The sequence below is a fragment of the Chiloscyllium plagiosum genome, unplaced genomic scaffold, assembly GCF_037043375.1.
Source record: "Chiloscyllium plagiosum isolate Xiang-an unplaced genomic scaffold, Cpla_swu_hap1 HiC_scaffold_27, whole genome shotgun sequence".
Taxonomy (NCBI): Eukaryota; Metazoa; Chordata; class Chondrichthyes; order Orectolobiformes; family Hemiscylliidae; genus Chiloscyllium; species Chiloscyllium plagiosum.
In genome coordinates this window covers 34,532,111-34,557,358 of record NW_028270165.1, presented here as the reverse complement: position 1 = coordinate 34,557,358, position 25,248 = coordinate 34,532,111, and the positions used below count along the sequence as shown (strand labels likewise).

Sequence of the window (25,248 nt, the reverse complement as noted above, 5' to 3'; positions counted from 1 at the left end):
ATTTGCAGAATTATGTTTGTAGATTCATTCTATTTTGCTCAAAAAGTGCACAATCTGCAGACAGTCAATCCATGTAATATTTTATAAATTCCTACTTTGGAAACAGAACCAGTATGACTCAAGACAGACTCGAACCTCACATCTTTCATGCATTGTCTGAGCTGAGATGGCACCTCTTTGTAAAACCTGAAGTTATCTCGAGACTGTGACTTAAAAGAAGTTTTGGGATTTACATACTAATGAACTGAAACCTGCAACCCATTCTAAAGATGAAACACTTAAAAGCAGTCGAGGTTTGTTCAATATATCATTTTGCTACAAATTCGGTGTCTTATGATCCTGCTGTACAGTTACCTGACGAAGGAGCAACACTCCGAAAGCTAGTGCTTCCAAATAAACCTGTTGGACTGTAACTGGATTTTAACTTTGTTTCCAGTGAAAACAGCCCACCCCTCCCATTGCTGCCAGTAAACTTTACAATGCTGAGGAAACAATGAACCATCAGTCCTGAAAAATGTACAATTCTAATAATACGAGCTACACATTGACTGCTCCTTCTGATATAAGACATTGGAAACCTCGTGCCGGAGATTGAAAGAAATTAGCAGCTTTAAAAGAAAAACCTGTTGGATCTCATAGCCTTCAATGTTTGAGTCCGACGGTAAGTTCAGGTAACTTTTGTTGGGACGCAACTTTGTTGCAGCTTCAGATCGTCCCAGCAAAAAAGTGCACAAAAAGTAACTTTTTATTGAAACTCACACATACACATACACACACACACACATACACACACACTCTCCTGCATCCCACTTCCTTCATTATTGGTCAGCTGAGTTGTTCCTTTGTAATTCGACCCTTGGTGCAGCCTTAGCCTGGAGGAAGTATTGCTTCACTCAGCAATTGCAACTCATAGCCTGTATGCAAGTAAGATTCCCCCCGCGCATTTGCAGATGGGCTGTCAAGAATCAACCACACTGCTGTGGGTCTGGAGTCACATATAGGCCAGGGAAAGGATGCAGCTGGGACGACTGAGTGAATCCTTTCCCACAACGGCAGTTTCCTCCCCTAAAGCATAAGTGAATCAGATTGGGGTGTTTGTTCCCCGAAAATGGTTTCATAATGAGATTCTGAACTCCAGATTTCTGACTGAACTCCAAATCCGCCATCTGCTATGGTGAGATTCAAACCCGGGAGTCCCCAGAACTGGGTTATTAATGCAGTCGAGAATGGCACTCGGCCGAAGCTCCTTCAATCCCCCTGCGATGGGAGGTGACCTCACTGATGTCTCTGCAGGTGGGAGGAGCAGGTGAAGCCCTTCCCACACAGAGAGCAAGTGAACGGCCTCTTTGATCCTCCAAGCTGAGTAAATGGTGTGAAGTCCTGTACTTTTCACAGTCACCGCACTGAATCTCCCTCATTCGGGTGTATCAGTATTCTTCCTGCCACACCAGTGTCCAAGCAGACAGAAGCAAACATTTCTTCTCGACTGGAATGGCTGCTGATATTCAAGTCCCAATGAATCAAGTGACTCTGTCAGAAGCTGATGTATCTTTTGGTTTCAGATTTCTTTCCCCATGTCTTCCCGCAAAAGAAACCATGAAATAAGTCACGGTCAGTACAGTCAAATGAACATAACTTCGGTGACAATTCCTTAGATTGCCAGATACCTGCTGATCATATATTATCCATGACACAGAAACCTGAAAACCCTCATTCAGCCAGATAGCATTAAGTATATAAAGAGGAAAACTTCATTTAGGTGACAATGACCTGGAACAACCTTCCTACAAAGGTGCTGGAAATGGAGCTGAATGAAGGATATGAAAATGAAATGTCAAGGCTGCTTCAGGAAAGAAAGCCAGTAAAGTTGCTGAAAGACGTCCTGCTGACCTGTTAAAATAAAAATGAATACAAGAAATACGGGATGTAATTCCATTGCTATATTAGAAGGTGAAAAATCATAGCCATGCAGCTTGTACAACAGCGAATATCTGATATACACCATATGAAGCAATCATAAAATCCCTGCAGTGCAGAAAGAGGCCATTTGGCCCATCGAGCCTGCTCCGCCATTCTTTAAGATCATGGCTGATCTATCCATTATCTCAGCTCCACTTACTTGCATTATCCTGACTACCCTAAATTCACCTACCATCCAAAATCCCATCGAACTGTGTCTTTAATATGCCTGCTTCTATTGCTTCCTTGGGCAAAGAATTCCATAGATTCACCACTCTCCAGGAGACGTAGTCCCTCCGGGTCTGCCTTAAATCTATCCCTATAGTCTTGTTACCTAGTCTAACCCACCAGCAGAAACGACGAGATAGGGTGGGTCTGGGTGGCAAGTTGTTCGATGGGTCAATGTGGACTTGATGGGTTGAATGGCCTCCTTCCACACTGTAGGGTTTCTATGATTTACTGCAGTTGTGTTTGCCCAGAACCACAGCTCCCAGAACCTCCCAACTTCTGCAAATTGAAAGACAAGTCCCACCCTGCCCTCTTATACGTGTGTTATCTAACTGCTTCATCGCTTCCAGTGAATACAGCCCACACCTCCCACTGCTGCCAGTAACCTTTACAATGTTGATGCAACAAGCAATACCTGCAATACTGAAAACCGTAAGGCTTCTGATGATACCAGTTACTGATTCACCGCTCCTTCTGATGCACAGCATTGGAAGTACATTTTTGGGGGCTGAAAGAAATGAGCAGTTTAAAACAAAAACCCACCTAACCCTTCACTAGGATTCCTGTTCAGGATACTTTACTTAAAACACTTCAACCCCACATTGCAACAAGTTCCACATTCCATCAAAATCCTGGATGTCCTCACTTACTCAGTTGCTGTCTCTCAAATGAAAGATTTCATTGTAGCTTCTGCTCCCAGTAAGGACAAAATATCTTTGAAAGCTGCTCTGAAATTCCAGTCTTCACAACAATACTTCTGCTTTCCTTCAGTCCAAATTGTCTGTGCTGACCAGATATCCCAAATTAACATAGTCACATTTGTCAGCACTTAGCCTATATCCCTCTCAATTCACCCTGTTACCAGATGCCATTTAAAATGCTGAAATTATACCAGCCTCCACCACTTCCTCTGGCAGCTCAGTCCATGCTTGCATCACTCTCTGTGTGAGAAAGTTGTCCATAAGGTTCCTTTTAAATCTTTCCCCTCTCACCTCAAATCTATGCCCTCTAGTTTTGGACTTCCCTACTATGTGGAAATGTTTTTGGCTATTCACCCTATCCATGCTCCATATGAACTTCTGTAAAGTCACCCCTCAGCCTCCAATGCTCCAGGGAAAACAGCCCCGGCCTATTCAACCTCTCCCTATAACTCAAACCCTCCAACTCTGGCAATAGCCTTGTAAATCTTTGCCAAACCCTTTCAAAGGTTCACAACACTTTTCCTGTAGCAGGGTAACCAGAACTGAACGCAGTATTCCAAAAGTCGCCTAATCAATGTCCAGTACGGGGGCAACATGACCTCCCAACATCTGTACTGAAATGCACTGACCTATAAAGGAAAGCATACCAAACACCTCCTTCACTATCCTGTCGACCTGCGACTCCACTTTCAAGAAACTATGAACCAGCACTCCAAGGTATCTTTGGTCAACAACACTCCCCATTAACTTTGCAGATCCTTCCCTGATCTGCCTTTCCAAAATCAAAATTTCAAAATGGGGTTGAGAAACATATCAGTTGTGATTGAATGGTGGAGTAGATCTGATGGGCTGAATGACCGAATTTCTGCACCTATGTCATATGGTCGCTTGCTGTCCTGGACACAGAGTATGAGAATTGGGAGCAGGAATACGTCATTTGGTCTTTCCAGTCGGCACCAGCATTGAACAGTTCATAACTGGATATAAGTATACCGGCATCTAGGTGGTCAGGGTGGGATTTTTTTCACTGCAGCATCGGAGGTTGAGAGATGACCTTAGAGAGGATTATAAAATCTTCAGGGATATCAAAGATGGGAACAGCAGGTATTCTTTCCCTGGGATGGGTGTTTCAAGGTTAGGGAGCAAACGTTGAAGATGAGAGGAGAAATATTTTAGAAAGACATGAGGGGCACCTTTTTATTTTAAGACAGAGAATGGTTCTCATGTGGTATCAATGTCCAGAGCAGGTGGTGGATGCAGGTACAGTTACAGTGTTTAAAAGACATTGGATAAGTACATAGATTCATAGAGATGTACAGCATGGAAACAGACCCTTCGGTCCAACCCATCCATGCCGACTAGATATCCCAACCCAATCTAATCCCACCTGCCAGCACCCGGCCCATATCCCTCCAAACCCTTCCTATTCATATAACCATCCAAATGCCTCTTAAATGTTGCAATTGTAATAGGAAAGGTTCAGAGAGTCTGGGCCAAACACTGGCAGGTGGGACTAGTTTAGTTTCAGAACACAGTCAGCATGGACTAGTTGGACTTAATGGTTTGTTTCTGTGCGGTATGACTCTGTAACTGTTCTATCCTGGTCTTAAAACCATTTTCTTACCTCCCCTAAATACCCATCACTTCTTTGTTCTTCAAAGTCAAATGAACTCAGCCTTGAATACATTCAATGACTGACCTAACTGCAGGAAGACATCCCCACTTCTGAACTCAATTCCTCTTGCTCATAAACCACTTGCCTTGCTGATTGCTTGCTGCTCCTGTCTGACAACTGGCATCGACTGGTGTAGAAGGACGCTGAGGCCCCTTTGTCCATCCACACATCATTCCTGATGAAGGGTTCCTGCCCAAAACATTGACTCTCCTCCTCCTCAGTTGCTGCCTAACCTGCTGTGGTTTTCCAGTGCCACACTTTTCAACTCTGATCTCCAGCATCTCACTTTCATCACATCTCAACATATCACCATTTAAACAATGCGCCTCCACTCTGCGCTTTTTTTTTAACATCAAAAGCTATAGATTGTGTCACTGCATTTGCCATGTGTTTGTAAATTGAGACAGACCTGGATCAACTTTTTCAGAGTCTGTCCCCTCCCTCGATTCACTCTTTCCTTTCAGTTGCTGCAAGTTAACAATTGAACCCCAGAATGAAACAAAAAATGGAAAAAGTGGTGAGAAACAGACTGTTGTACTCACAAAAGTTAGACAGAGGAAGGAAGTTACAATCTGGGGTGAAGTTCACAGAGAAAGGTGCAGCAGCAGCTTCAGAGCTCACGGTCCAACCGACATATTTCGACAATGGCCGGCTCTGATTGGCTGGAGGACCAGTCTCCTTCCGGTCCTCCAAGGTTATCCATTGGTCCATGGAAAGGAGCTGACGCGCAGTTTCTGCGGGCACCAAGGAATATGCGCAGTGCTTTGCTGACCATGGCGGTCATGCGCAGTGCTTGCTGACAACGCGGAGCATGCTCAGTGTGCAGGAATTTATTACAAATTTTAAAGTCAAAAATCACAAAACACCTGGTTATAGTCCAACAGACTTATTTAGAAGCACTAGCTTTCACAGCGCTGCTCCTCCATCAGGTGGTTGTGGAGTATAAGATCGTAAGACACAGAATTTATGTTCGTATACTCCACAACCGCCTGATGGGGGAGCAGCGCTCCGAAAGCTAGTGCTTCCAAACAAGTCTATTGGACTGTAACCTGGTGTTGTGTGATTTTTAACTTCGTACACCCCCGTCCAACACGGGCACCTCCACAAATTTTAAGTGTCCAAATGCGAATACGAGAGAAAAATACCAAAGCAATTTTTTGTCGAAATGTTTTTTTTTCCCTGTGCCTCGACATGTTATTCCTTTGGCATTTTGTCTTTTGCCCAGGGTAGAGATATTCCAAAACTAGAGGGTATAGGTTTAGGGTGAGGGGAAAAGATTTTAAAAGATTTAAAAGACTAGGCATAGAACATTCACCCCTTACAGGGCGAAAGTGAGGACTGCAGATGCTGGAAATTAGGGTCGAGAGTGTGGTGCTGGAAAAGCACAGCAGGTCAGGCAGCATCTGAGGAGCAGGAGAATCGACGTTTTGGGCAAAACCCTTCATCAGGAAATAGCCATGGGGAACTGCAGGGCTGTAGCGTAATCGAGTGGGTCTGGGTGGGATGCTGTTGGGAAGGTCGGTGTGAATGGCCTGCAGGGATGATATGCCTTAGCCATGCTTATATTGAGAAATGGTTGCCCCAAATCTGCTGTGGGACGAGTGGGTTCCAGTTCGTGAGACACTGACACCAGTCCTGGGGAAGGTGGGATTTGTGCTGTCTCTCGCTTCCCATTCTGCCCCTTGTCCATTTTCTCCCCACCCACTGCCCCCGCCCTTTCTCCCCTCTTCACACTGCACCCCGATTCTCTCCCCAACCCTCTGAACCCCAGTCATTCTCTACTCCCCAACCTCTGTCCCCTCTCCATTTCTCTCCCTTATCCACCACCACCAGTGTCCCCGCCCGTCCTTTCTCGTGCCTCAGCCGTCTTTGATCTAGTGGCCGAGCAGAGGTTGATAGCCAAGTTTAGAACACATGAGAATGACCTCAGCCGAGACCCTGGGTTCATGGCACACTACAGGAGACCAGGCTACACAATACACTCTCTCACACACAAGCACACTCTCTTACGTACTCACACGCTCATGCAGACCTTCTCTGATAGACATGCTCTCTCTCAGACACACAGTAATACATCCCCACACTCAAACCTACGCACACACCATCTCTCATGCTTATACTCCATCACACACACAAACACACACAGTACCCAGCATGCACACGCACACGCACACACACGCTCTCTCTCATGCATGCGCTCACATATCGAAGTCTTTGGATGAATCTGCGTTTGCAGGATTATATATTTGGAAATAGAACCAGTCTCACTCAAGATTAGGATACAGATAGACCCTACCCTCACAGCGTTCATGCATTGTCTGACCTGAGGTGTCACCTCCTTTTATAGAACCTAAAGTTACCTAGAGAATGTGACATTTAAAAAGTTCTGGGATTTACAGATTAATGAACCGAAATCTACAACCCGTTTTAAAAGATGAAAGGCTGAACAGCAATCTAGGTTTCTTCAATATAACATTTATGTTACATGACACTATAATCTTTTCTTATATATTTTGTGTCTTATGATCCTCCTCCACAACTTGCAGAAGAGAGCACCGATCCAAAGGAAAGCAGCTCGAGGCGACTTTGAACAATAGCAGAGGATGGTTTCGATCCATCGACCTCTGGGTTATGGGCCCAGCACGCTATGCCCCTTCCACAGAACACTTCAGGTTTTCGTCTGGCACGCGGCAGGCACGTTCGAGCCTGATGTCAAAGACCTCCACTGCTGCCGTGTAATATGCTGTTTCGCAGACGTATGGAGGCTGTGTAAATATAAACTTATTTCTAAATTCCCACATTCTGTTGGTCGAACTGTGATTTCACACTGAATCACAACATGTGTCACAGCGCAGACGGAGGCCATGCGGCCCACCTTCGCTCTGCTGGTTCTACACTGAGGTAAACGTGTGTCTCTATTCGTTTCATTCTCTCGCCTTCTCAGCGTAAATCTGCACATCTGAACGTGACCACCGAATTCCCTTTTGTGTCCACTGAACCTTCCTCTTTGTCAATGACAGACAGGGACTTACTGACCCTAACCACTCCCTGTAACGAAAACGTTCTTCCTAATGTCACTTTTACTTCTTTTCCTCGTGACTTTAAAATTCTGCCGAATCGTTGTAGATCCTTTCAGGTGTGGGAGCATTTTCACAACATTATTTCCTGTTTCTTGGTCCCTCATGACTTGGAAAAGTTCGGTTCTCCGAGGAGAGCTGTTCCAATTTTCCAATCTCCCTTGATTGTTGACATTCCTCAAACACCGCACCACTCACGTCAACTTGTTGAACACCATCTCCAACTATTTCACTTCCCTGTTTTCTGCCTCATTCGTACTCCAGACAGCCCAACCTCGTTTCACGAAGGCGTTTTTTGAGAAACTTAATCAGGCAGTTTTGCACAAGTCAAGTTAAAAAACGCGGGCTCATCCGGGACCTCTCGCAACTCGGCACTGGAAAGGATCCAAAGTGAGAATCATACGCCTAGACCAACGAGCCAGAGAGCCAGCACACAGCGAACCGCCCACACCGCTTGCGCGACCTGAGACTTGCTCAGTATAAAATACATTTGAGATTGCTCTGAGAATTGCAAGCGGCAAAGAGTTTCCCGAACAGCTGCTTCTCATTCAGTCTCCCTGCTGCTGTTTGTCCCGTCCCCGGGAACCGGGCTCTCTCCACTGGCAGATAATTCAACCATTTTGTTTCGAAACTTTTCTCTGACACCCGAGTGGCCAGTGACAAGCATTGCCCTCCTCAACATAGGGTACAGAGAACAGGAGAAGACCACGCAAACCTCCACGAGTGTATCAACTCGACTGTGCACATTGGGCCAGTATATCACTGGGAAATATTTATGTCCAAGCTATTTTCGGCAGCAGATGAGAAGGCGAGGTGCAGAACAGAGCGCTGTTATACCGGAAAGCTGCTAAAGACGACATTGAGTGAATAGGAGAGAATGCTTTCTCAGCTGGGTTATGGTTCCAACACGCACCCGTTGTGCCAGAGGTTCCACCTCGGTTCCACTCTTGCTTCACTCGCAACACCCCACACCCACCTCCCATAGTGCCAAGGCACTTTCCCCTGCAACCGCCGAATGTGTAACACCTGCCCATTTACCTGCTCCCTCCTGAATATCCAAGGGCTCAAACATACCTGCCAGGTGAAGCAGCACTTTTGCCACAACCTAGTCCACTGCATTCGCTGCTCACAGTGTCATTTCCCCAATGTAGCATGAAGCATAAACTGGGTGACTGCTTCGGAGAACATCCCGGTTCTGCCCGCAGGAAAAAGGCCCTGGCCTTGCGGTTGCCTGCCACTTTAACACATCACCCTGTTCCCTGGCCAACATCTCTGTCTCAGGCTTGCAGCAGTGTTCTCGCTCCAGATGAAAGAACAACACCTCATTTTCCACTTGGAGACCTTACAGCCCTCCGGTCTTCAATATCGAGTTCCATAACTTTAGGGCCTGAACTCCCCCATGTCCTTGACCCCTATCACACAAACGACTCCTTGTTACCACCTCGTCTGCTATGACACACTACGTATTGTTAGCCGCTAACAGTCTCCATTAACAGTTATTCGCCCTCTCACGCGGATCGTTATTCACTCCTACGTCCTTCCTATTGTTCTCTCTCTGAGCTGGCGGCAAACACAGCAATGTACATCGGAGACTCTGAGCCAGCTGAAACTTGCTCAGTGTGAAGTACATTCCACATTGCTGCAAGAATTGCAAGCAGCAAAGCGTTTCCAGAACATCTGCTTGTCATTCTGTCCCCGGGGCAGAATGCCCACTTTGTCTCATCCCCAGGAACTGGACTACCTCCACTGGTGGATAATTAAACCATTTCATTTCTACTTGCACGTTGTTTTGGGGGATGGGACGGGGTGTAGGGCGGGGGGCGGGTAGAGTCCATTCGCTCTTCTGCTCTCTCTATCTCTGAAACCCTTGGGGTGAGAGGTCTCAGTTACGTTAATGCGGGGAACATGAACAACTTTGATTGTGAACTTTCTCCAAGGGTCTGTTATCGGAGAGATAGAAAGATGCTGTGCTGGCAGGACAGAAAGAAATGGACACCGAGGACTCTTCACCCACGTAAATTCACATTGTTGTGCAGCCTTCTTGGTGTTCAGAAATCGTCTTCACGCAGCAATCTTACGGAAAGTCTATTGCAAAGTGGGCATCGCTTTCTTTGCTGCGACCGCGCAGCAGTTAACATCTGAGCCCCAAGTGTCCCAGATGAAGAGAATCCGAGTGAAACCTTCACTCACTGAGAGTCATCCCCACGGCTCTGAGCTGAGGGACTGCAGGCAGTCCAACACGAAAGGGACGGTTAAAAATGAACCAGTTTTGCCCCCTCAGCCTCTCTGTCCCAGAGACAGGCAGTGGGATGGCATAAACACGTAGCATCATTCTCGCGCAGACAGAAGCCGTTCAGCCCATCGAATCCACGGCGACCGTCTGTCACTTGTCTCTCTCTCTGAGGTTATTCACAATCGGTGGTATCCGTCCTAATAGTAGGGGACTATGTCTGAGTCGTGATGCGGTTTCTGACATGCTTGTCATTCTCGTCTGGACCAGGGTGGCGAATTACTGCAAGGAATGGACGAAACCGCAAGGCATGTGTTTCACCTTTACCAGCTGATTGGCATCACAGAGAACTGGGTTTGCGATTCAGTTCAGAGGAAACAGACGAAGTACAGAATACCACTGAGACCTCTAAAATCTTGCCACTTGAATTGAGTGGATTTGGTGAGTGCATCGATATGCGACATTTGGACACTCGGAAAGTAGACGCAAAGGCAGCTTGCAGAAGAGAGCACCGATCCAAAGGAAAACAGCTCGAGGTGACATTAAACAATAGCAGAGGATGCTTTTGATCCATCGACCTCTGGGTTATGGGCCCAGCACGCTCCCGCTGCGCCACTCTGCTGCCGCACGCGGCACCCCTTCCACAGAACACTTCAGGTTTTCGTCTGGCACGCGGCAGGCACGTTCGAGCCTGATGTCAAAGACCTCCACTGCTGCCGTGTAATATGCTGTTTCGCAGACGTATGGAGGCTGTGTAAATATAAACTTATTTCTAAATTCCCACATTCTGTTGGTCGAACTGTGATTTCACACTGAATCACAACATGTGTCACAGCGCAGACGGAGGCCATGCGGCCCACCTTCGCTCTGCTGGTTCTACACTTAAGTAAACGTGTGTCTCTATTCGTTTCATTCTCTCGCCTTCTCAGCGTAAATCTGCACATCTGAACGTGACCACCGAATTCCCTTTTGTGCCCATTGAATCTTACTCTTTGTCAATGACAGACAGGGACTTACTGACCCTACCACTCCCTGTGCGAAAACGTTCTTCCTAATGTCACTTTTACTTCTTTTCATTGTGACTTTAAAATTCTGCCGAATTTTTGAGGTAGAGGTAAACAGCCAAAGATAATCACCGTCACTGCTTTCCTTCCATCGATCCAACTTTGTGAAACAGTATCTTTCACTGGCAAATAAAACACCTTTGTCCTCAGGTGCCTGCCTCATTTCGACCACGGCTTCATGCCCCTCACTGTCCTCGTCTCATTTCCAAACACTTGGCTCATATCCTCAAAAGCAGCTCTGCGGATATCTGCTTGTTCCACCCTGACAGGCAGTGGGTTGCAGATTCCCGACCAGTCCCAATGTGATTGAAATATTTCAACCCCTCCACTGGTTTGCATCTTTAAAAAAGCCGTGGAACAATCTCCCTTTCCTTTTGACGACAGTTCTCAACTGTAGTCGGCAGGGTTCACACCTGTGTGGGGAAACCGCAATGGATTTCATGTCCATCGCATTCACCTCTCGGCCCACCAATACAGAACCACACTGACAGCTTCATTTCCCAGATCTCTCTGCCTGTGGAGCTGAGAAAGAGTGAATCATTGCAGAGTTTGTTTGAATCCAATCATTTCACAGGTTTCGAAAGGGTTAAATATCTGCACATGGCGAGTCTGAAAGATGAAATGGACGTTCAGTTAAAAAGAAATACAGAAATTGCAGGAGCAACTCAGCATGACAAGCAGCATCTGTAGAAAGAGAATCAGAGACAACATTTCAGAACTTTTTTTTTCCTCATCCAGGTACAGCCAAACCTACTGAGTTGCTCCAGCAGTTTCGCTTTCTGTCTCGGACTGTCAGCATCCGCATTCCTTTACGTTAGAAATTCAATCAATTCAGAAACCCCTTTGTGCTTCCTCAGTGGAAAAGATTTCCGTTTGGGAAACATTTTCCTGACACCATTAAAACGCGCAACTTTGCAGCCAAGAAAGCGGTTGGAGCGTGAACAACAAACACGCCGGCCCTGCGTAGTCTCGAACCATGAACAGTCCGTTTACGAGCCGAACGCGCTGACCAATTGCGCCACAGAGACAGGTCCGAGCATCACTCGCACAGTCTCGTTGAGGAAGCTACTATTCAATTCATAATTCAACCTGCCCCGCCCAGAATTACCATTGTCTTCTCTCAGTTCAAACACAGCGAATACTGCAGAAAGCCAACGGGTCGAGCTGCATCTGTGGGAAGGTAAACAGAGCCGACGTTTTGAGTGTGTTATGGTTTTTGTTCAGAACTCAGTGTTTTGCCTCTTCCCGAAGTTGGTCCAGGTCTGTGTCTCAATTGGCAAACACATGGCAAGTGCAGTGCCGCAATGTGAAGTCATCCCCTTGGCTGTTTTTAAAAAAAACAGTGCATTGTTTAAATGGTGATCTATTGGAATGTGGAGAAAGTGAGGACTAGAGGTGAAAGTCGAAAAATGTGGCACTGGAAAAGCAGAACAGGTCAGGTAGCATCTGAGGAGCAGGACAGTGAACGTTTCGGACACAAGCCTTTCATCAGGAATGATGTATTGATGTACAAAGGGGTCTCAGAGTCCCCCCACACCAGTCAATGCCAGTTGTCGGGCAGATGCAGCAGGCAATGAGTGAGGCAAGTGGTATATTACGAAGAGGAATTCAGTTCAGAAGTGGGGTCATTAAACATATTCAAGGCTAAATTCATCTGAGTTTTGAACAACAAATAAGTGGATGGTTATGGGGTGGAGGTAAGAAAATGGTTTTAAGACCAGTACAGGTCGGTCACAGAGTATGACAGCACTGAACAGACCCTTCATCCAACTCGTCCATGCTGAGTCTGTTCTCAAACTAAACTCGTCCCACCTACCAGTGTTTGGCCCATAAACCTTCGAACCTTTCATATTCATGTACTTATCCAAATGTCTTTTAAACGTTGTAACTGTACGTGTATAAAATCATGAGGGGTATGGATAGGATAAATAGACAAAGTCTTTTCCCAGGGGTGGGGGAGTCCAGAACGAGAGGGCATGGGTTTAGCATAAGAGGGGAAAGATACAAAAGAGATCTAAGGGGCAACGTTTTCACGCAGAGGATTGTACGTTTATTGAATGAACTGCCAGAGGAAGTGGTGAAGTCTAGTACGATTGCAACATTTAAAAGGCATTTGGTTAGGTATATGAATAGGAAGGGTTTGGAGGGATATGGGGCCGTGTGCTGTCAGGTGGGACGAGATTGGGTTGGGATAGTTGGTCGGCATGGACAAGTTGGACCAAACAGTCTGTTTCTGTGCTGTACATCTCTGTGACTCTATGACTTCTTCTGGACGTTCATTCTGCACTCAGACCACTCTCTTAAAAACGATCCTTGTTCTGTCTTTATAAAATCTTTCTCTACTCACCTCAAAATATTTGCTCCCTGATCCTGAAACCCCCAGCTGAGGGAAAGGACACCTGTTGTTCACCTCATCCGTATCCCTCATGATTTTATAATCCTCTATATGCAGTGTGTAGTGGCTCATTGAAATAATGTACTGATGCAGCTTCGTTTGTGGGTGTTGGGATGATTGCTTCTGTGGTTAAGCACTTGGTTTGCGTGTGTTGTTTTTCTGTAGACGCTAGTGTGAAGTTCCCTATTGACTGTTCGCTCTACTGTGACATCTAAGAATGGCACTTTGTTGTTGTTCACCTCCTCTTCAAACCAGGAGCCCCCCTCAGGCCATAGTCTCACTACTTGGAACACCAATATACAGACTAGTCAAAGGCCTCCACTGAAGACTAAAACACCAAGTCGAAGATTCACGCCACTCCATTTATTCCATCCAAGGATTCCTGAACACCAAAGACACTAAGTTAGAAGAGGATGGAATAATGATGTCCTTTGACATAACAGCCCTGTTCACATCCATTAACATCAACGTGGCCAAAGAAAACTGGAGACACTACTCGAAGAACCAAAGACACAAATACAGCACCAACTTCATCAGCAAAGATAGCACTATCCAGCTCGTGGAACTGTGCCTTAACCACCCACTTCATATTCTGTAACAAGCCTCAAACAAATCAACGAAACACCCATGAAACCACCAGTATCAGGATTCCTAGCAGAAGCAATAATGCAGAGTCTCAAACCAACAGCCCTTCCAACGATCCAACCCAAACTTTGTGTCCGCCACAGTGATGACACTTTTGTCATCAAAAAATGAAGCAAATTAGAGGAAACCTACAACACCATCAACAATATCCTTACTGGAATAAAATTCACAAAAGAGGAGAACAACAACAAAGTGCCATTTCGAGATGTCACAGTAGAGCGAACAGTCAATGGTAAATTCAAAACAGCGTCTACAGGAAAACAACACACACGAACCAAGTACTTAGCTACAGAAGCAATGATCCCTACACATACAAACAAGCCTGAATCAGGACACTATTTCAACGAGGCAATACACACTGCAGTAGCCAGTAACGACGAAGACCAAGAAGGAACTGCACAGCGCATTTAAGGAGAATGGGTAGGCAAAAGATCCACTGAGAAATACTTCCCTGACCGGGAATCGAACCCGGGCCACGGCGGTGAAAGCGCCGAATCCTAACCACTAGACCACCAGGGAGACAGCAGTGCTCCCTCACAGCTCTAATGTAAATTGCTTCCCTGCCCGGAAATCGAACCTGGGCCACGATCGTGAGAAGGCTTCCACCAATGTCATTGCTTGTATCCATTGCTCCCGATGCGGTCTCCTCTACATTGGGGAGACATTGTACTCTTTGCTACCTTCGGCCCAGCACCCCCCAATTTATCTCGCCATCCCTGGAAGGATCCTGCCTCTATTCCTGAGGAAGGGCTTTTGCCCGAAACGTCGGTTTTCCTGCTCCTCGGAAGCTGTCTGACCTGCTGTGCTTTTCCAGCACCATTCTGATCAAACCTTTGGTTTCCAGCATCTGCAGTCCTCACTTTTGCCTACCCAATAAACCCAGTGTAACGATTTCACATCAACAACTGACACTAGCAGACACAAGGTCTGCAGAAACCCTAGCCACATTGCTTTACATTAAAGACATCTGTGAAATGATTTCCAGACAACTCAACTCTCTCAGCATTAAACAACGGCTAGTGAACCTTAAATACAAACAACCCGCGAACGAATGTTATTTACAAAATACCATACAAGGAAATTTATACATGAACTCTGCCGCACAGTTCTCTGTGGCAAGAAATGCTGGGATGAGATAAGGAAGATTTTTTTCAGCCAAAACGAATCGGCACTAACTGGACAGCCATTTAAAATCAACGCTGTCAGGCCAGGATGGAAGATTGGAAGGCACAATTAGTTCTTCTTATTTCCTGAAGATTTACAAAGCTGAGACTGGGTTTTGGTGTTTGTTCCCTTTCCACTCCCAGAAGCCGCAGTGGTTGGGGCGGTGAGTTGGAGAAAGTGAAATGTGCCCGTGAGCAGCGTGTGGGGCTCTTTCAGGTTCCCCTCCTCTGACAGCGCTGTGACGTGACTTTGATGTTCTCAGGGACACTTACTGACGCGAGACAGTGAAAAGAGTCTCGTTCCTGCAGATCAGGAATTCAAACCGTATGCCGGCTTCAGGACAATGAGAAAGATTAATTGGGATGTGTGAAGAAGCTGTGAGCTGCATTTCAACCATGTAGGTGGAGTCAGATGCGTCATCCATTGCGCCCCTGGCACTGTGCGGACCCGACGCCGCCATGCTGCAGAGTTCTGACGTTATACGGACATGGGCAGCAATGGGAACATTCACAAGGTGAACAGCCAAAGATAATCACCGTCACTGCTTCCCTTCCATTGTACCAAATTTGTGAAGCAGTATCTTTCACTGGCAAATAAAACACCTTTGTCCTCAGGTGCCTGCCTCATTTCGACCACGACTTCATGCCCCTCACTGTTCTCGTCTCATATCCAAACACTTGGCTCATATCCTCAAAAGCAGCTCTGTGGGTATCTGCTTGTCCCACCCTGACAGGCAGTGGGTTGCAGATTCCCGACCAGTCCCAATGTGATTGAAATATTTCAACCCCTCCACTGATTTGCATCTTTAAAAAAACATGGAGCAATCTCCCTTTCTTTTTGACGACAGTTCTCAACTGTAGTCGGCAGGGTTCACACCTGCGTGGGGAAACCGCAATGGATTTCATGTCCATCGCATTCACCACTCGGCCCACCAATACAGAACCACACTGACAGCTTCATTTCCCAGGTCTCTCTGCCTGTGGAGCTGAGAAAGAGTGAATCATTGCAGAGTTTGTTTGAATCCAATCACTACACAGGTTTCGAAAGGGTTAAATATCTGCAAATGGCGATTCTGGGTGTTTCATCCCGAAAGATGAAATGGGCGTTCAGTTAAAAACAAAACCAGAAATTGCAGGAGCAACTCAGCAGGTCAGGCAGCATCTGTAGAAAGAGAATCAGAGACAACATTTCAGAACTTTTTTTTCCTCATCCAGGTACTGAGTTGCTCCAGCAGTTTCGCTTTCTGTCTCGGACTGTAAGCATCCGCAGTCCTTTACGTTAGAAAATCTATCAATTCAGAAACCCCTTTGTGCTTCCTCAGTGGAAAAGATTTCCGTTTGGGAAACATTTTCCAGACACCATTAAAAACGCGCATCTTTGCAGCCCAGAAAGCGGTTTGAGCGTGAACAACAAACGCGCCGTCTCGGGGTGGTCTCCAACCACCAACCTTCCGGTTAACAGCCGAACGCGCTGACCAGTTGCGCCACAGAGACAGGCCCGGCCCTTCCTGCACAGTCTCCTTGAGGAAGTTACTATTCAATTCATAATTCAACCTGCCCCGCACAGAAGTGCCATTGTCAAAGCACTGATAACATGGTAGTCTGGTGTCAGCTCGATTTCAGGTCCTGATTTCTCTGTCCTCTGGTCCCCCTGTTCCCACAGAGTAAAATGTTGTCTGTTCTCAGCTCCACTCGATTTCTGCTGAATCTTTGACCCCCTTTTACACCTTCTGGAGGAATAAAATATTCTGAGCCTCCAGGAAATGACACCTTATTTTTTCCCCCTCCTGATTTTAAAAATCTCTATAAAGTTATCTGTCAACTTGCTAGGCTTCGTTGGAAAAATGTCCCAGCTTCTTCTTAACTCAAACCCTCCATTCCCAGCAGCACACTGGTAAAGAAGGGAATAGGGATTTGTATCAAATCACATAAATGTACTGTCTGAAAAAATCTGGCTGTGTTCTTGCCTGAGATATTGAGAGTCCCTGGTGTAAGTAATTACGAATGCAATTATTTTGGTCACAGAATTGAACAATCATTTTGCAACAAAGGGGTCTACTCTGATAAGGAGATAGCGGTCATTTCTAGGGTAACTGAACAGTTTGTAGATCAGGGAGATGAAGTTCCAGACACTTGGGAAAGGCAAGAAATGACTGTGATAAATAAGACAAAGAACTGTGGATGCTGGAAAACTGAAACAAAAACTGACAACACTGGAAAAACTCAGCAGGACTGGAAGCATATGTGGAGAAAAAGCAGAGTTAAGGTTTCCAGTCCAACAACTCCTCTTCAGGATTCTGAAATAGTTTGTGAGAACCTCTTAAGACTACTGCTCCGCTTTAAGACAATAATACACAGGAGCAGGATGAGGCCATTTGGCCCATCGAGTCTACTCCACCAGTCGATCATGGCTGATATATTTCTCCATCCCATTCTGCTGCCTTCTCCTCATAACCCTTGACCCCTTACTAATCAAGAACCTATCTCTGTCTTAAATGCCCTCAATGACTTGGCATCCTCAACCCTTCTCCTAGTGGAAACATCATCTCCACATCCACACTATCCGGTAATAGAGTGGCACAGCGTTGCCTGACCCACTGTGATCTTCAGCATTTGTTGTTTTCAGGAAGGATTCCAGCATCTACAACAACGCGCTTCTAAATTTTGTACCCAGTTGGTTAGCTCTCCCTGGATCCCGTGAGATTTAACCTGACTCAACAATCCACTGTGTGGTACAATTAACAAAGTTCCCAGGCCCCACCTCCTTTTGCACACGTAAGTAGCACAATCAGTGGTGAGCACTGCTGCGTTACCGCACCAAGCACCAGCGTTCGATTCCAGCCTTGGGGCGACTGTCTGTGTGGAGTTTGCACATTCTCCCTGCCGTGTCTGCGTGGGTTTCCTCCGGCTGCTCTGGTTTCCTCCCAAAGTCTAACGATGTGCGGTTTCGGGAGAAGTGACCATACTAAATGGGCCCAGAGTGTGCAGTAAGTGTAGTGTAGTGTAGTGTAATGGGATAGGGGAAATTGTATGCATGGGTTACACTTTGGATGGTCTGCGTGGACTTGTTTGGCTGAATGGCGTGTTTCCACATTGTAGGAATTCTACGTGGCATTCCCCCAACTCCAGAGTCTCAGCACTCTTGGCTTTTCCCATGGACAGTGTTGGGGAGGGAAACAATGTTTTACACGTGAGGGAGGTTCAGCGAGTGTGAAGCTAAAAGTACACGCAGTGCATTACTTGAGCTGTTTTCCCCGGTATACCAGAGGCTGAGGGGTGACCTTACAGACGTTTATAGAGTCATGCGAGGTATGGATAGGTTAAATAGACAAAGTCATTTCCCAGGGATGGGAGAAGTCCAGAACAGGAGGGTAGTATGTTTGGCGTGAGGGAGGCAAGTGTAAGGCATGATCTGCCGGAGGAAGTAGTGGATGTAGGTCCAATTATAGCATTTAAAAGGCGTCTGGATGGATATATGAATAGGAAGAGTTCAGAGGGATATGGGCCAAGTGCTGGTAAATGAGACGAGATTAATTTAGGCTATCTGGTGGGCACGGATGAGTTGGACTGAAGGACCTGTTTTTGTGCTGTGTGTCTCAATGACTCTGGCTTGCCCATAATGTTTGCCATGCCTGTATGTTCAGTTTCTGTCTGGTGTCGGTGCCAATGCCTTGATATCTCATTTCCTCCACCTCCCCAGATGTTAACCATTCCGTGTCTGGTTGTTTCTCAAGAAGCTGCATTGAAGGTTCATCCTGAATTGGTACTTTTTTTGCTTCCCAAAATCAGACTTACTCACTGCTTCATATCGTGAAAGATACTAACTTTCAGGTGGATGTATCCAAAATTCAGAGGTGTCTGTCTTGATGTTTTCACTTTTCGGTCTCTGTAAGATCCTGAATCAGTACCATGCGGAGAATTAGTTTGAGTGGAGTGAGAATAGAGGAGTGAGAGGGGGTGGGATGGTGCTTTCAATTTTGTGGAAAAAGAAAAGAATGTTCTGCGTAAAGTAGAATTGCTTGTTTGGAATTTCTCACCTGGACTGACAGTGATGATTTTTGTAATCTCTTTTTACAGATTATTTGAAGATCTGAAGACGCAAGTTTCAATATCAATAGCTGAAGGGCTTTGCCTGAAACATTGACTCGACTGCTCCTCGGATGCTGCCTGATCTGTTGTGATTTTCCAGCATTGCACTTTGACTCTGACCTTTCAGCATTTGCTGTCCTCAATTTCACGTCAATGTCTGACAGTCACTGAATCCATCGGGACTATAACAATTTTCGACCATGATTCTGTGAGAAGGAACCAAGCGTTTTAGTTCCTGTTTCAGTACGTTTTCAGCATCAGTGAGACTGGAAGAGAGACCCTACTGTTGCAGCACTTTGGTTGTGGAGCCAGTAAATGTTATACAGACTGGGAAGACGAATTCACGGCAGAGAGGTACTGTACACGCGTTTGTGTGCAGGTGAAGCTTCGGTCATGGAGAAACCTAAGGAATCCCGTCCCGTGGAGAAACCGTGGAAGTATGGCGACTGTGGGAAAGGCTTCCGTTTCCCATCTGACCTGGAGACTCATGGGCGCAGTCACACCGGGGAGAGACTGTTCTCCTGCTCTGAGTGCGGAAAGGGCTTCAGCAATTCCACCCGCCTGCTGAGCCATCAGCGGGTCCACATTAGGGAGAGACCCTTCAGCTGCCCTGAGTGCGGGAAGACCTTCAGCATTTCCTCTGTCCTGCAGAGGTACCAGCGGGTCACACAAGCGAGAGGCCATTCTCCTGCCCCGAATGCGGGAAGGCCTTCAGCTATTCCTCCGTCCTGCTGACCCACCGCCGGGTCCACATATTGGAGAAGCCCTTCAGCTGATCCAGGTGCGGGAAGGCCTTCAACGATACCTCTGCCCTGCTGAGGCACCAGCGGGTCCACACCGGGGAGAGCCCGTTCTCCTGCCTCAAGTGCGGGAAGGGCTTTAACCAGGCATCCCACCTTCGGGTCCATACCGGGGAGAGGCCCTTCCCCTGCCCAGAGTGCGGGCAGGCCTTCAGCAATTCCTCCCACCTGCTGAGGCACAGGCGGGGACCATACCGGGGAGAGGCCGTTCACCTGCTCCGAGTGCAGGCGGAGGTTCTCATCATTCTGCACCTTGCAGAAGCACCAGCGGGCACACCAGTGCTCCCAACCATCTGATTCTGCTGGTGAAACTGCTGTGGGTCACTGCCAGGACTGAACCCCTACCCATTCTGACAGTGCTTATAGCGGGAGAGTCGGTCGGATTTTTTTGTTTTATGCCATCGTGCTCCCCACCCCCGCAACTTTGCTTCCAGTGGGCACTGCTGCTCGTTGAGACCAGGAGCTGTTCTCTCTAGTGTTTTCTGTCCAGTTAAAGAATTATTTGCTCTGTCTGGGAACGAGCCCCAGTCTGTAAGAAATAGCTGAATACTTCAGGGTGTCCATTCACATTCAGCAGTGACTTTGAAATTAAATTTACGGTTATGTGCCTGTGAACAACTCATCATCGAAGAATTGCCCAACGGGTTGGCAATCCATTGTTGGGAATTGATTGCTTCAATTGATAATTTAAAACATTCTCTTCCTTAATTTACCCCTTAATTTTGTGTCTATGGGATGGTGGAGGACTTGATCATAAGGCTTAAATCATCGCTATTAACTGGATTATTTTGTTTAACTTTGCCCTAGTAAATTTGCGGTATTCATAATTGTTTGTTCTTGTTTAAATTATAATTCTGGTGTGCAAGATGTGTTCATCAAGTGTGGTCCTCTTGATGAAACTGCTGTGGGTCACTCCCAGGACTGAGCCCCTGTGCATTCTGACAGTGTGTTTGTGCAGTGGGAGAGTCAGTGGGCTTTTTTGTTTTATGCCCTTGCCCCGCCCTGTCCCGCCGCCAACTTTGCTTCCATTGGGCGTTGCTGCTTGTTGAGCCCAGGAGCTGTTCTCTCTAGATTCTACTGTCCATTTAAAGAATTGTTGGCACTTTCTGGGAATGAGTCCCAGCCTGTAAGAAATAGCTGAATACTTTGGGGTGTCTATTCACATTCAGCAGTGACTTTTAAATTGGATTTACAGTTACGTGTCTGTGAAACACTCATAGTCCAAGTATTGCACAAAGGCTTGGCAATACATTGTTGGAAACTGTTTGTTTGAATTGGTAAGTTTTTAAAAAAAATTCTTTCTTAATTTGCCGCTGAAATTTCTATTTCTGAGATGATGGGGGACTTGATCAAAGGGTTTAATTCATTGCTATTAATTAGATTATCTACTTAACTTTGGCCTAGAAAAGTTGCCGTATTTATAATTGTTGGTTTTTGTTTAAATTATAATGTTGATGTGCAAGATCTGTTCTTCATCAAGTCTGGTTAGGAACAGTTGAGAAATTGAGGGACATTGCATGTTTTAATTTCACTGTGTTGTGAATCTGGTGAGAGTGACATTCATTTGTATTTGGTTGCTTACCCTTAGTTGTAATGTCTTTCACCCCAACTATTCACTATGGGAGTGAGTTCCACAGTCTCACCACACTCTGAGGTTTTTCATGAAATCTTTAGTCCAGAATTGGAAGGGAAAATGTTGACGAGGGCAGAATATAGGGTCTTAAATGCAAAAGCCAGGAAGTCATTCGACAAAGTAAAACCATGACAATGGAGGGACAAATAAGGAACTTTGACAGCAATGAAGAGGTCACACGTCAGATTTCAAGATAATGGTCGTGACAAAAAGAAAAAGTACTCTGCTGATATTGGATATTGTAATTAAGCAAGTTTCGAGATGCTGCAGTTGGTTGAATATGATGACATAAGAGATGAAATAACCAAAACCACGAATGTAATTTGATGCCGGTAACCATAAAGCAAGAGTATACTGTTGCTTGATATAGGTCAATTGCGTGCAAGTAGGCCATTCAGCCCATCGAGTCAACATTGACTGACCGTCCCACCCAAAACCAGTTCGTTACTCTATCTCTGTAACACTGCATCTCCCATGGTCAATCTACAGTCACCTGCACATCCTTTGGACTGTGGTAGGAGGCCAGAGCACCAGAGGAAACCAACGCAGACACAAGGGGAGAATGTGCAAACTCCTCACAAAGGGTGGGTTCAAACTCAGATCACTGATGCCGTGAGGCAGCAGTGCTACCCACCGTGCCACCACCACATGCTGCTTTCTAAAGAAGTGAATTTCAAAGACTTGGGAACACTTGAGAGAAAAACAAAACTCTCCTATCTTAAATGAGAGGCTAGTCTCTGGCTAGAAATGAGTGGACATTACATTTACATTCAGTCCTCTCCAGATGTTATACAGCTTCATCAGATCATCTGTTTCTTCTAAACGCAAATTGATACAAGCCCAGCCTGACATCTCCTTGTCCCCGATTATAAGTTGAGTAAATCAGCGACCCTCGACCTCACTGGCATGACACAGGATGCCCTCAATCCAAGTTGACCTTAATTGTCTAACCTCTTGACGCCCACGCCACCATGTGGTCAGCCGCAACTCAGCCCTGAACGAGAGCAGAGGAACTGAATAGACAGCAGTGAGGTGGACATTGCATTCCCAGAGAATATTGTTCAAGTGAGAAAGTTGTTCAGCTCACATTCAGATCATTGCAGGGATCATATCTCCTCTCATTTAAATATCTTAGATCCCAATAACGGTCTAGTTTTGTTGTACATTGTGTGTGTTTTACCTGATTTTCTGTTGCTGTCATTCCCTTTGGGTGTGTGAATTCAGTACCAGATAATAGGCTCAGTTCTGAATTATCCTTGAGGATTGGTGTAGAACGTACAAAGTGTCAGTCATAATGGAAGAAGCTGTACTGTTTATTTAACCCTTTGCTGTCATTGTCCAGGGACTGAATGAATGGGGAAGTGTAGAGGGAGTTTTACTCTGTATCTAACCCAATGCTCTCTCTGTCTTGACAGTGTTTGTTGGGGACAGTGTTGAGGTAGCTTCACTTTCAATTTAAGAGTAGAGGAAGCTTTATTCTGATTGTAATCCCATGCTGTCCTTTTCCTGGGAGTGTGAGATGGCATCTGTAATTGAAGTGAATGCAGACTTGCTGTGGGAGTGGAGGGTACTTCTACCTGAGCACACCCATCTTTGAGATTGCTGTGCTGATCAAGACAATCTCAGACACCTTCATTCACTTTTCCAACCAACCACAGGGTGGTTAAGGATGGTATAAATGCAAGCATTGCCAGCGATGCCCACACACCATGCATGAATAAATACTTTTTGTTTAAAAGTTACATTCACGTTTCAAACCCTCTAATGTATGATTACTTACATGGAAAATTCCTGTCAGTTTGGAATATCATTTTAAAACATAGGAATGTGTCAACCATGTAGAAATATAACAAGAACAACAAATGGAGAAGTTAACAGGTAATGAGCAGGACCAGAATGCTGAGTCAGTCTGACCTCCATGGCTGAGAGAGTTCTCCCAGATGTTGAAGTTACACCAGTGCCTTTTACTCTTGCAGCTTGCCAAAAGTTTGTCCCCGATGTAAGATCATTCAATGACCGAAGAACTAACTGTTTTTATCTCCATAGCTGCTGCCAGACTTGCTGAGTAATTCCATCCCTTCTGTTTTATTCTTTTATCGGAGTTGAGCTTCCCTAAGTCAGTGTAATGAAGAACTGCAATGCTGGAGATCTGAAACACAAAAATGCACTAATTGCTGGAGAAACTCAATAGGACTGGAAGCACAAGTGGAGAGAGAAGCAGAGTTAGCATTTCAAGTGCTGTGACCCTTCTTCACAACTGTTCTGGGCGCATGCCAGGATATTGACTCTGTTTCTTTCTCTCTCTCTCCACCGGTGTTGCCAGACTGGCTGAGTTTCTCCAGCACTTTCTGTTCTGACACTTTAACAAGGTTGATGTTTGTTATCCATCCTTAAGTGCAAGGTGTCTTGCTTATGCCAATTCAGAGGGCAATTTAAGAGTCAACCACATTGCTGTGTGTCTGGAGTCACATGTAAGCCAGACCAGGTAAGCATGGCAGTTTCCCTCCTGAAAGGACATTGGTGAACATGGGCTTTTATGACAATTGACGTCAGTGCCATCGATACCATACTGAGACTAATTTTGTGTTCCCCATTTATGATTTGAATTATTCACATCTCACCTCTTGCTGTGGTGGGCTTTGAACTCATGTTCCCTGGATTTACTCATCCTGTGACATTATGTCCACACTGTTGTTTCCCATCTTTTGCTATTTTGTGTTTGCTCTTTACGTCTTTGTCCTCAGATGTTTGGGAAATTGAACCTGTTTAAAAGATTGCCCTAAACCTGCCCCTTTGACCAAGTCTTTGGTCACCTGTCCTCATCTGTGCTCCACTCTTGTGATTTTTAAAGGAATTCTCATTATGTTCACGTGAAGCACTTTGAGATAGTTAACTGTACCACAGGTATTATTTGAATGCAGCTTGTATCCCTATCTTAATATCTGAAAATAGAGGGTCATATTTTAAAAGTAGAAGACAAAAATGAGGATGATTTTTTTTCTTTCTCATGGTTGTGTGTCTTCCTCAAAAGGCAGTGAATTCAAAATCTTTAAGGCAGAGGTAGATAGGTTCTTGCTAACCAAGTGGGTGACAGATTGTCGGGGATGTGGAGGAATGTAGAGCTGAGGTTGTATTCAGATCAGCCATGATCTTATTGAATGTTGCAGCAGGCTCGTAGAGCCTAGTGGCCTACTCCCGCCCTTTGTATCAAGCAGTCTGTGTCTCCCCTCTTATAGCTATGAACTGGATAATTCCTTTCCAATATTGCGCCTTGCAGACAGTTAAGTGAACACCAGATGGTCTCCTATTGGGAGCAGGCATATTGTAGCAATTGCAATATTTCTTGTGTTAATTTTGTTGCTTCTTACTCAGTATTGCTGAGAATCATCTAAATAAAAACCAGAACACTTCTATAATTATCGCACCAATGGAAGTGTTGGTTTGGATGTAACATTATTGAATTAGCCATTCCCATCTTTTCCAGAATTCTGTGTTTAAAGCCCTCGAGTCTGGTTTCTACCCCTGAAACAGTTATTATCAAGGTCATATTTTACATCCTTTGTAACGGTGACAGGGATGAACATTCCCT

General features: G+C 45.7%; 1 protein-coding gene and 1 non-coding gene across 2 annotated transcripts in view; both read right to left on the bottom strand.

The window, feature by feature from the left end:
- Positions 1-25,248, bottom strand: part of LOC148143556 (uncharacterized) — a 188,550-nt gene that overhangs the window by 136,212 nt on the left and 27,090 nt on the right. The window lies entirely within an intron of this gene.
- Positions 14,422-14,493, bottom strand: trnae-uuc (transfer RNA glutamic acid (anticodon UUC)). The gene has a single exon. It is a non-coding gene; the product is annotated as a tRNA-Glu (tRNA).